The following is an 11,115-nucleotide window of genomic DNA, read 5'->3' as shown; positions in this document are numbered from 1 at the left end:
CTAACTGGGAGACCACTGGCAGAGTCCTCAAACTCTCTATACCTCCACTCATTCAGTGTTCTAGCAAAGGGTTGTTTATCTTTGTATTTACATGTGTAATTTAATGAGCAAATACTGGAAATACACTAAACAAGACAGATGAGGCTTCTGCCTGAATGATGTTGCCACTTTCGGGGTGATACAAATAATAACTCAGTAAATAAATGTAGAGAAGACTGGTGCCTTCTTTTCTTCTTTGCAGCCCCCAGTAAACTTTCTGCACACAGCTCTACACTAGAGTCTGTTTTCAGAGAGTGGGAATTAACACAATAAAATATATAAGAAAGATAGCTACAGATTGTGGTAGGTGAAGGAGCTCACTTAAGTGTGCATGATGAGAAAACTCGGGGGCTGAGGTTGAACCAGGAGGGTTAACCCAGACAGTGACTGATACATATGTGAGCCAAGGAGGAGAGATGCAATCCCAAAGGAAATAGGGTGATGTCATAGAGAACAGGTTAAAACCACTTTATCTAGGATAATCACTGGTAACTGCCTCTCCTAGAAATAAGTATTCTTAACATTTTAACATATTTTATTTCAACATGTTAATTTTCAATGTGATTAATGCTAGGAGAAAATAGAAGTTAATTTATGTACAGTTTGATTACAACTATAAAAATATACTTAGAGAAAGAAGGACTAGAAAGGAATATAATAATATGCTAACAGGTTATATGATTAAAAATATGTGACTTCTTTTCTCTACTTCAAAAAATGCCTGAGTTTAGTGAGAAAAATTAACATAAGCTTTTAAAAAGAACCTATTTGTTGAAGCAATCCTCAAAGAAAGGTTCTAGAATTACCATACCAGTGTACTGACCTCGTAAGGACCTGCCAAAACAATCCTACCTCTTTCCGTTCATGTGACTTTGGACATCACTTTATGGGATTGGGTTTACACGGAAAGTACTCTTGAAATAACAGAAGGTACTTATTTCCTCCCTGACATTCTATAACGAGAAGGTACTTATTTCTTCCCCATAGCCTATGCAACATTAAGGAAATACTGCCACCAAGTGGATGGTAGAATTTAGTTTTGGTTCCTGTTGCTTTAATTCTATGTGGGAAGTCAGAATAGGGTAGACCAGACGAAGGGTGTGTGTGTCTGGAGAAACTCCGGGGGTTTGGGTCGAACCCAGAGGATTAACACAGAGAGTTGCTCGTGTATGTGTGAGCCAAGGAGGAAAGATGAAATCCCAACTAGGAGGGAAGGTAAAGCAAAAAGCTTCAAAAGACTGAACTGTGAATCTAGCATACTGAGTTATCATGGATGTGCAAAGATTTAATGCAGCTGTTTATCATGTTTTTTTCCATAACAAGAAAAACAAGAATGTAAATGTCTAATTACTGAGGATTAATTGAATAAATAATGATACATCTCTACATTAATTACTCTTTGACTTCTAAAGTGATACTAAAAATGTGTAGTGACAAAGAATGATGTTTATCATATGTAGTTGACCCTTGAAGGTTAGGGGAACCCTCCTCAGTCAAAAACCCACACATAACTTGTGATTCCCTGAAGACTTAACTATGGTATCCGAGGGGGACTGGGTAGAGGGCCCGCTGCAGACACCGAAATCCCTGGATGCTCAGACCCCTTATACGTGGTGTCGGACAATGCATGCAGTCAGGCCTCTGCATCCTAGAATTCCCAATAATGGACCAAAAATACTGTTTCAGCCTGTGGTTGATTGACTTCTCTGATGTGAAACCCAGGAATATAGGGGGCAGACTGTCTATTTACTGAAAAAAAAGTCAACATGTAAGTAGACCTGTGCAGTTCAAACCCATGCTACTCAATGGTCAAATGTATTTTTTAGTGAATACTGCAGGTCACAAAGTAGCATATGTCACACACAGCTAGAACACCACAAGGATATACATCAAAATGCTAATAATAACTATAATAATTTATATATATATTTAGTGCTTACTACAATATGTGCCAGGCAGATTAAAATAGTTATCTTGGACCCACCTACTCCTCTCTTCTCTGATTTAATCCTTCTAATGTTTCCCTCTCATTCCATTCCTAGCTTTCTTGGGCCCTGGACCTCTTTAGCAGGCTGGTCATGCATATGGCGTCCAGAAGGATGTCTCTAAATCCTTAAATAATACATACTGCATTAAACAAGAAGAAATTACATTGAAATAGTTATTAAAATAACTAAAACCAAATTTGTGACATAGTAATATGTATGTATAGTTTAGATATATTGTATGTAATATATATCTATATATTTTATTAATGCACTGAATAAAATATAGTAGAAAGTATAGTAATAATTTCTGAGTAGAGATAATAAAAACTATTTCAAGATAATTGCGACGACTGTGATATCATATGAAAATATTTGTGATTTCTGTTGCTGACAAGGTCACTGTGCTTTGTTGGCTGTATTCATAATTTAACTATATTTCAAATTGCAGCGGAAACGTAGGGACAATAAAGACGTATTTTTCCTACCCGTAAGACATAGGCTGAGAGCTCCTGCCCTTCGGTCTGTTTCGCAGCAGCTGTCAGATCACGTGGTTCCCTTTTGAAACCCCTTAAAAGGCTTTCCGTCTCACTTAAAATCCCCTTCCCACGAAGATCTGCCCCATACTGTCCCTTCCGCTCACATTTCCCACGTTTCCTACCGGTCCTCTCCCCGTTTGCTGCCCTCCAGCCACGTTGCCTTCTGCGCAGTCCCTTGAAGACAAGCCAACCACGGCCCTCACTTTTGCTCTTGCCCTTCTCTTTCCCAGAACTTTCTTCCCTCAGACATTGACAGGACTTGCTGCCTTGTATTGGGATATTTTCTGTAAAGGGACAGCTGGTAAATATTTCAGGTTTGGGAGGCCTTTTTAATCATCTCTGCAGCAACTCTGCTGCGATAGTGCCAAAGCAACCGTAGACAATACATAAACAAATGGGTGTGGATGTGTTTCAATAAATCTTTATTTTTTTGGACACAGAAATTTTGAATTGTGTATAATTTTCACAGGCTATGAAATTATTTTCTAATTTTGTTTTTGCATTTTGATTGTTATCTCCCTCATCTGCTATCCTAGCCATCTACCAACCTCACAACTTTTATGTCTTCTTCCAAACCTTTCAGAGTAAGGCAGAGAGGGGGTGCTGAGTCCGTATGGCTCCTCCAGGTGGCTGGAGCACCCTGAACCCACCCTTGTGTGATAAATCCTGTAGGTGAGGCTTCAGGTGAGGGTAACAGGGAAGTCCTCCACACTAGAACTAGGAGTGGAGGAAAGGGAGACTTCTGATACTTCAACTAAATATCAACAGCTGAGACAGTCAAAGCACATTCTCAAAGAGGGAAATGCCTACTATTAATTTAATATGTCTAAAGAGAAGATGTGTCAATCATAAGACACAAAGGAGAATCCATGAGGCAAATATTGACCTTACCCAGCCTTATGTCCAGCCTCCTGATGGCATATCTCTTCTGAGAGCTGGCTATTTGAATCTAACAAACTCCCCTTGTTCTGATTCCAGACTCATAGCAACACTTTCTGAAGATTCAGTTTCCCATGTAAGGAATCCCCAGGGAGAGCACAGGCTGGTTAGATTGACTCCACTGTCTGGGCCACCAGCCTGTCACATTTCTCAGTGAAAATGAGTAAAATGATGTTTGTTCCAACGATGTTCATCCAGAAAATATATAAACTAATAAATTTAAACATTGCAGTACTTCTTAGCAGTAAAAGTATAACAAATAAACAAAAGTCCCTGCCCTCCAGAAGCCCTGGTTTCAGTAGTGAGGACTGGCCCTCATTGAAGAGGGCTGGAATTAAGCATTTCAATCACATGCTGTGTTAAGTGGAGTTCTATGACAGTGTTTGCTTGAGAGGGCTCAAGTGATATGGACACCGTTTCTGCTGATGTGATGAAGAGACAGGAACCAGACCATAGCTTCATTATAAATTTCTACTGAAGTCTCCAAACACACAAACAAAAGGAGGTGTCATTTTTTGAACATTTGGTTCATAATAAATGTTCAATAAATTGTCTTTTGATTACTTTCACCAGTACTCTCTCTAGGCTTTCTAGTATCTCCTTAGTGATACAGATGCATTGATAGGTGAAATTTAATAATTTTTGGTTATTATTATTATTAAATTTGACCTGAAACACTTAACATAGCACTTGTTCTGTGCTGGGCAGTGTCCTAGGTGTTTTATATGTGCTAATTTATTTAATTCTTACGAGAACTCATCAGATAGGTGCTACTATCACCCCCCATTTCACAGATTAGAAAACTAGAGTGTGGCATGGTTCATTTGCTCAAGATCAAGTAATTGGAAAATGAAAGATGTAGTTTTGAACGTAACACATTTCACTAGTCATTGTGTTACTTGTCTGCTACTTGGGATTCTGTTCATTAGAAATTCCAGGGAAAACCTTCATCAGCCTATTCAATCAGAACCTCTAGGAGGAGCACCCATAATCTGAGATTTTAACAGATTTTCCAGGTGATACTTCTCCAATTAGCCCAGCATCAGCCCATGGGCTGATGTGAAGGAACCAGAGCCCCAGTTCCTCTTGCCTCCTAGTGCCACTGTTGCTCAGGCAACCAGCACGGCATAGTTGTTGCCTGTGCATGTGCATCAGTCCTTTAGCATGGGTATCAGAAGCTTGGTGAAAATCCCAGAGATAATAATGAAACACTATTGCACAAATTCTGCAACACTGGTGCTTTTGATGGTACAGAGAATGATGTGGTGTGGAAAAAACCAACATCGACAATTCTAAGTTAAAGAGTGATTCGGAAGAGTTGAAGTCTGAGTAAAAGTGAGTTTTAGGAAATTCTCACCAATTAATTTTGCTTATATTTTCCTTTCTTTTTTTTAATGTATGCCCGAGAGAGAAATTTGATAAAAATCAAAAGATCTTTCAGCAGATTTAAATATCCTTAGTAATAAGTAAGGAATGTGTCATAGTTTAATTGACAGTTTTTGTCCTTTCCTTGTGGTCTATAAAATAATGATAGTCTTAGAATCAGTGGCATCTTAGATGAGATGAAATACAAAAGAAGTGTCTCGAATCTTTTAGAATTACCCTTTGGTTCCTCATAAATGAATGAGATATCTAAATTCCTTCTCAGGAGACTTGGATTGTCACTTCGAAAAAAATCAGAACGGTGAATGACAGAGAGAAAAATGCTGTAAAACCCAGAAGAGTAGGTAGTAGACTCTAGAATATGCCTTCACCTCCACCCCTTTCTTGCATATAATTTCAATTTGAGGTGTTTCAGATGGGGCGGGATGGGGGAAGTTGAAGATAGGAATAACACAGGCATACCTCAGAGATATTGTGGATTTGGTTCCACACACTGCAATAAATGCGAGTCATAATGTTGCTGGTGGAAGGTCTTGCCTTCAGTTTGTAAAAAACCCCCAAAACCTGCAACATCTGTGAAGCACAATAAAACGAAGCTCCATAAAACGAGGTATGCCTGTAACTTGGTCTTCCATCCACCCTGATTCAACTGAGGGTCTCTGTGTCCCAATTTCCTATTCTCAGCTCCGAGAAGATTCTGATTGGCTCAGCCAGCCTACATGTGGGTTCTCATTTGAATAGGTATATAACCTTGATCCAACCTGCCACTGCAAGCCTTAGTGGGAGTCGGATGGGACAAACATGGTCAGTTGGGCTTCCCCGTAAGCAGAAAAGGTAGATGGAGGCAATTTCAAAGAAGGGAGCATGATTTGGATTGGTAACCCAAAATAAGTCTATTATAATTGTCATAATTAATTACTAATCTGTAGTTCTTAATACCATTATCATAGTGTTTGTGACTGTGTGGTTTTTAAAAATTTTCCTACTTCATTGGATTCCCAGCTCCTAGAGGGCAAGATTTTAGCATTGTACGGCTTCAATGTGCTCTGTTTCCTCATCTACATAAAGGGGTTCATAAGAGCATCTAGGTAGTTAGGTGGTGGCAAGCATTGAGGAGAATGTGCTCAGTAAATATTACTATAAATATTCTTATCTCAGCTTCTTCAGTCTCCCTGTTCTCCATATACCAATAATGAGTGGCTCTCAAATTTTTTTGTGTGTATATAGTTTAATTGAATTCTCAGTAGGTAAGTCATGAATGGCTTTTGCCTTAGGGTTGCATGGAATCAATTCTCTCCTAAGGATAATTCTAATTGTTCCCTCTCTCCCAATTCTCTCACTGTTCCCTTAATGATGTCACAGATTAATCTTTCTAAGTCACAGCTCTTATATATTGTATAATAATTATTGGCTTGCATACCTTTGATTTTGATATATAATGAATAGGTCCCTGAAGTCAAAGAAGATATTTTTCTGCCTGGCATGAAGGAGCTCAATATTGAACCATATCTGAAGATTCAGTTTGAGCTCATGTTCTAGCAGAACTATACACAGGTATCCAAGCTGTAAAGTGTCAAGAAATACTGTCCTAGACTTGGAAATGGGCAAAATAAGTTACTGGATGTCCTTTCAGTGGATTGTTGGGCCTTGGCTGTAGCCAAATCTCCTGGAGGAGATTTACGGATTATCTGATTCTATTTGGTTGATTGCTAGGCTATTTTAAAGCCCTGCAGGAGTAGGAGTTAAACGTTAGAAAACTGATGGAAATACAAGTAATTCATATTCATAACAATGCAAATGAGCTTTGTCAGGACACGAATCTCTGTAAGTCAAATTCTTATTTGAACTAGTTTTAACATCTTACTGGTTTTTCAATTAATTGATGAGTTGAATGAATTCTGTAACACAATTTCATTTCATATTTGCATGGGAGTACCTACCACTTTTCACTCTTTGAAAAAGTACACTTTAATAGAAATAATGTGATAAATCTAATAATGGAAGCACAAATATTTGTGGAAATACAAGGTGGGATCAATTTATTTAATATCATGGAGGAGGGATGATTTCACTTAGGAGGTGATTTTTAAAGATGAGATTTGAACGCAGAGTTCAATGGGAAAGGTGAAAAAAAAACTACAGGGTCTGTCTATTTGCCTCCCCTTCCCCTACTGCTTAAAGGCATATAAGTCTTAGAACTACCACTGGCTCTGTACCAACCACTTTTCAAAGGTGGTGAGTTCTCGAGGGCACGTTGTCCGACACTGTTGTAAGACTATGGAAGCCATCATCAGCTCTAAGATCAAAACCCAATAGGGCCTCTGATCCCTTTACGTCCTCTTTACATGTCCCAATACACACTCTAGGTAGGCTTATTCAGGAGGTAGAGGACCCACTGAAGTGCTTGTTCTTAAAACAAATTTAGACATGATAGTTGCATTCTTGTTTGGAATTTTGTATATGAGTATGTGAAAATAACTGTATTTTAAAAAGTGAAACATATTCTGTAAGCCCCTTGTATTTGCCCTTAAAATTTAATTCTGCAGCAGGAAATCCGACATAGGTTACAAAATATTAATCATGAGCATGGTGTCCTAGTTTCTTAATTAAATCTCTTCACAAACTTAAAGGCCTCTCTTTATTAAAAATTTTAAAATAATTTTGTTTTCTCTATATAAAAGCAATTAACATTTATCTACTCATGGTAGAAAAATTGGAAACTGCAAAAAGGTTAAAATTGAACTTGTTCATAATTCTACCAATGAGACACGGTAACTGTCATATACCTTCAGATATTTTTCTTAGTACACACACATGCACAGGCATGTGCACGGTTTCTTTTTAGTTCACAGAAATGTTATTTTTTATTGAGGTGAAATTCACATGACAGAACTAGTCACTTTGGTTTTTTATTTAAGAAAATTTTTTTAAAGATTTTGTTTATTTTTAGAGAGGGGAAGGGAGAGAGAAAGAGAGGGGGGAAAACATCAATGTGCAGTTGCCTCTGGAGCACCCCCTACTGAGGGCCTGACCCACACCCCAGGCATGTGCCCTGTCTGGGAATCGAACCAGCGACCCCCTGGTTCACAGGCTGGTGACCAATCCACTGAGCCACAGCAGCAAGGGCCAAAGTAGCCACTTTAAAGGGAACAAATTTCCATCACCACATAAAGATAGCCAGTATCCATTAAAGAGTCAGTCTCCATTCCCTCCTCCCCTAGCCCTTGGCAACCACCAGTCTCTTTTCTGACTCTATTCTATCCTGGGTTTTCATATAAATGGAAGCATACGATATGCAACCTTTTATGTCTGGTTTCTTTCACTGAGCATACTTTTTTTGAGGTTCCTTTGTGTTACAGCATATATCAATATTCCATTCCTCATCCTGACTGAATAATATTCTACTGTGTGTATATATTGTATGTATTATTTTTTTTTAAATATATTTATTGATTATGCTATTACAGTTGTCCCATTTCCCCCCCCACTCCACTCCATCCTGCCCACCCCCCTCCCTCCCACATTCCCCCCCTATAGTTCATGTCCATAGGTCATACTTATAAGTTCTTTGGCTTCTACATTTCCTACACTATTTTTACCCTCCCCCTGTCTATTTTCCACCTATCATCTATGCTACTTATTCTCTGTACCTTCCCCCCCCTCCCCCTCCCACTCCCCTATTGACAATCCTCATGTTCTAGTTGTTTGCCTAGTTTGCTCTCGTTTTTGTTTTATGTGTGGCCGTTAATAACTGTGAGTTTGCTGTCATTTTTACTGTTCCTATTTTTGATCTTCTTTTTCTTAGGTAACTCCCTTTAACATTTCATATAATAAGGGCTTGGTGATGATGAGCTTCTTTAACTTGACCTTATCTGAGAAGCACTTTATCTTCCCTTCCATTCTAAGTGATAGCTTTGCTGGATACAGTAATCTTGGATGTAGGTCCTTGCGTTTAATCTTGAGTAATGTAATTATGATGTGCCTTGGCGTGTTCCTCCTTGGGTCCAGCTTCTTTGGGACTCTCTGAGCTTCCTGGACTTCCTGGAAGTCTATTTCCTTTGCCAGAGTAGGGAAGTTCTCCTTCATTATTTGTTCAAATAAGTTTTCAATTTTTTGTTCTTCCTCTTCTCCTTCTGGCACCCCTATAATTCGGATGTTGGAACGTTTCAAGACGTCTGGGAGGTTCCTAAGCCTCTCCTCATTTTTCCAAGTTCTTGTTTCTTCATTCTTTTCTGGTTGGATGTGTGTTTCTTCCTTCTGGTCCACACCATTGATTTGAGTCCCAGTTTCCTTCTCATCACTATTGGTTCCCTGTACATTTTCCTTTGTTTCTCTTAGCATAGGCTTCATTTTTTCATCTGTTTTTCGAATAGATTCAACCAAGTCTGTGAGCATATTGATAACCAGTGCTTTGAACTGTGCATCCGATAGGTTGGCTATCTCTTCGTCGCTTAGTTGTATTTTTTCTGGAGCTTTGAAGTGTTCTGTCATTTGGGCCATTTTTTTTTTTGTCTGTCTTGGCGTGTCTGTTACTTTAAAGGGCGGAGCCTTAGGTGTTCACCAGGGCGGGGTAATGCTGGTCGCTGTGCTGTGACGCTGTACGTGGGGGAGGGGCCGAGTGGGAGCAATGGCGCCTGCCTCACTCTCCTCCGGCTTTCAATCTTTCACTCTGATACCCACAATCAAACTGGGCCACTCTGGTGCTGGTTCCCGAGTAAGTGGGCCTGTGCACACTCTAGGCCCCTGTGGGTCTCTCCAACGACCTCTCCTGTGAGGCTGGGAGTCTCTCCTGCTGCCGCCCCAAGCCCCACGGGCGTTTTCAATCAGAGGTTTGAGGCTTTATTTCCCTGAGCTGGAGCCCTGGGTTACGCGGTCTGCTTCGCTGCCCGCAGTTTGTCCGGTTTATCTGTGGGCAAATGTAGTGCCGCGGGGTGTTACCCGCCACTCTGCCTGCCCCGTTCTCTGCCACTCTGAGTCCGGCCCTCTGGGTTTATCTGTGCAAATGTGGGGCCGCAGGGTCTGCTAGTGCTCAGACTGCCTGCGCCATTTGTCCCACACTCCGCCAGTCTCAGTCCCGCCACAGCCACGCGAGTCCTCTCCACCCCGGTGCCCGTCTCCGTCCCTCCTACCAGTCTGGATGAATGTTTATTTTCTATTTCCTTGGTGTTGGTCCCCCTTGCTGTTCGATTTTCTGTCAGTTCTGGTTGTGCGAGGAGGCGCAGTGTGTCTACCTACGCCGCCATCTTGGTTCTCTATTGTATGTATTATTAAAGAGCATAATACAACCAGGAAATTTAAAGATCTAATTGGTTTTATTAAGTGATTCACAAATCAGTCAGTATCCCATCTAGCAACTGGAAGATTGCGCTGATGAGTTGTACAAAAGGTAAGGTTTTTTACAGGCAGAAAGAGGATGGGACTAAGACATTAAGAATAGATTATTTTAGGTGAGATCACTTTCCCTTTGGTGAAAGCAGAGGTCTTATCAGACAGATCACCTCACTAGGGTTTGACCAGAAAATTCTAGACTGATTGGTTTAAAATTCCACTCCTGGGAGGGGCTGAAACTACAATTGGGTTAGTTTATTAAGTTTTGGATTGGTGACATGGCTTAGCAAGTGATTCCTTTTATTTTTGAAGCGAACATATCCTCAAGATTTTACTGGCACATAATTAAACAGAATACGAAGCTTAGAACTGGATCACTTGGCCCTTTCTCTTCCCGTCTCCTCCCAGTTCAGAATGCTCGCATCTCCTAACAGCCAGCATTCTCTTAGGTCTGCAGTTGGCTTAACGCATTCGAGCCTCAGCACATCTTTGTAGTTTTAGTCTTTTTGCAGAAAATTGGCTTAGTTCGCCCATAATAGCCATTCTGCTTCCTGTTATAACACTGCTTTCCCTGCACAATCCTTGCCTGTCTTGTACTGTGTTACTTTGTGGGGCTGAAGCTTGGCACACTTCTTACAGAAAGTCTGGTGGGTTTTAGGGAAGTTCACCATCTCTGCAAGAGAGCCATTGGCATAGAAAGTTGTTTCTTTTTTTTAACAGTATATACCACAATTTATCCATTCATCTGTTGGTGGACAGCTATTTCTTTTTATAATCTACTCTTTCAAAAACACAACAAAAGCTTAATATAGCCCGAGCATTTGTTCATGAACAGTTTTTATAATCTTGCTTTATATGTGGTCTCAGGGATATACCTATACAAATGTACTTGCAACATTTAA

At 40.0% G+C, this 11,115-nt stretch overlaps 1 pseudogene; it reads right to left on the bottom strand.

Annotated features, from left to right (window-relative positions):
- Window positions 1-10,576: 10,576 nt before the first annotated feature.
- Window positions 10,577-10,884, bottom strand: LOC112311846 (large ribosomal subunit protein eL42-like; annotated as a pseudogene).
- Between the last annotated feature and the right edge of the window lie 231 nt (window positions 10,885-11,115).

Source organism: Desmodus rotundus, chromosome 7, assembly GCF_022682495.2.
Source record: "Desmodus rotundus isolate HL8 chromosome 7, HLdesRot8A.1, whole genome shotgun sequence".
NCBI lineage: Eukaryota > Metazoa > Chordata > Mammalia > Chiroptera > Phyllostomidae > Desmodus > Desmodus rotundus.
Note: the sequence above shows the minus strand (reverse complement) of the source record. Positions and strands in the feature narration are given on the sequence as shown.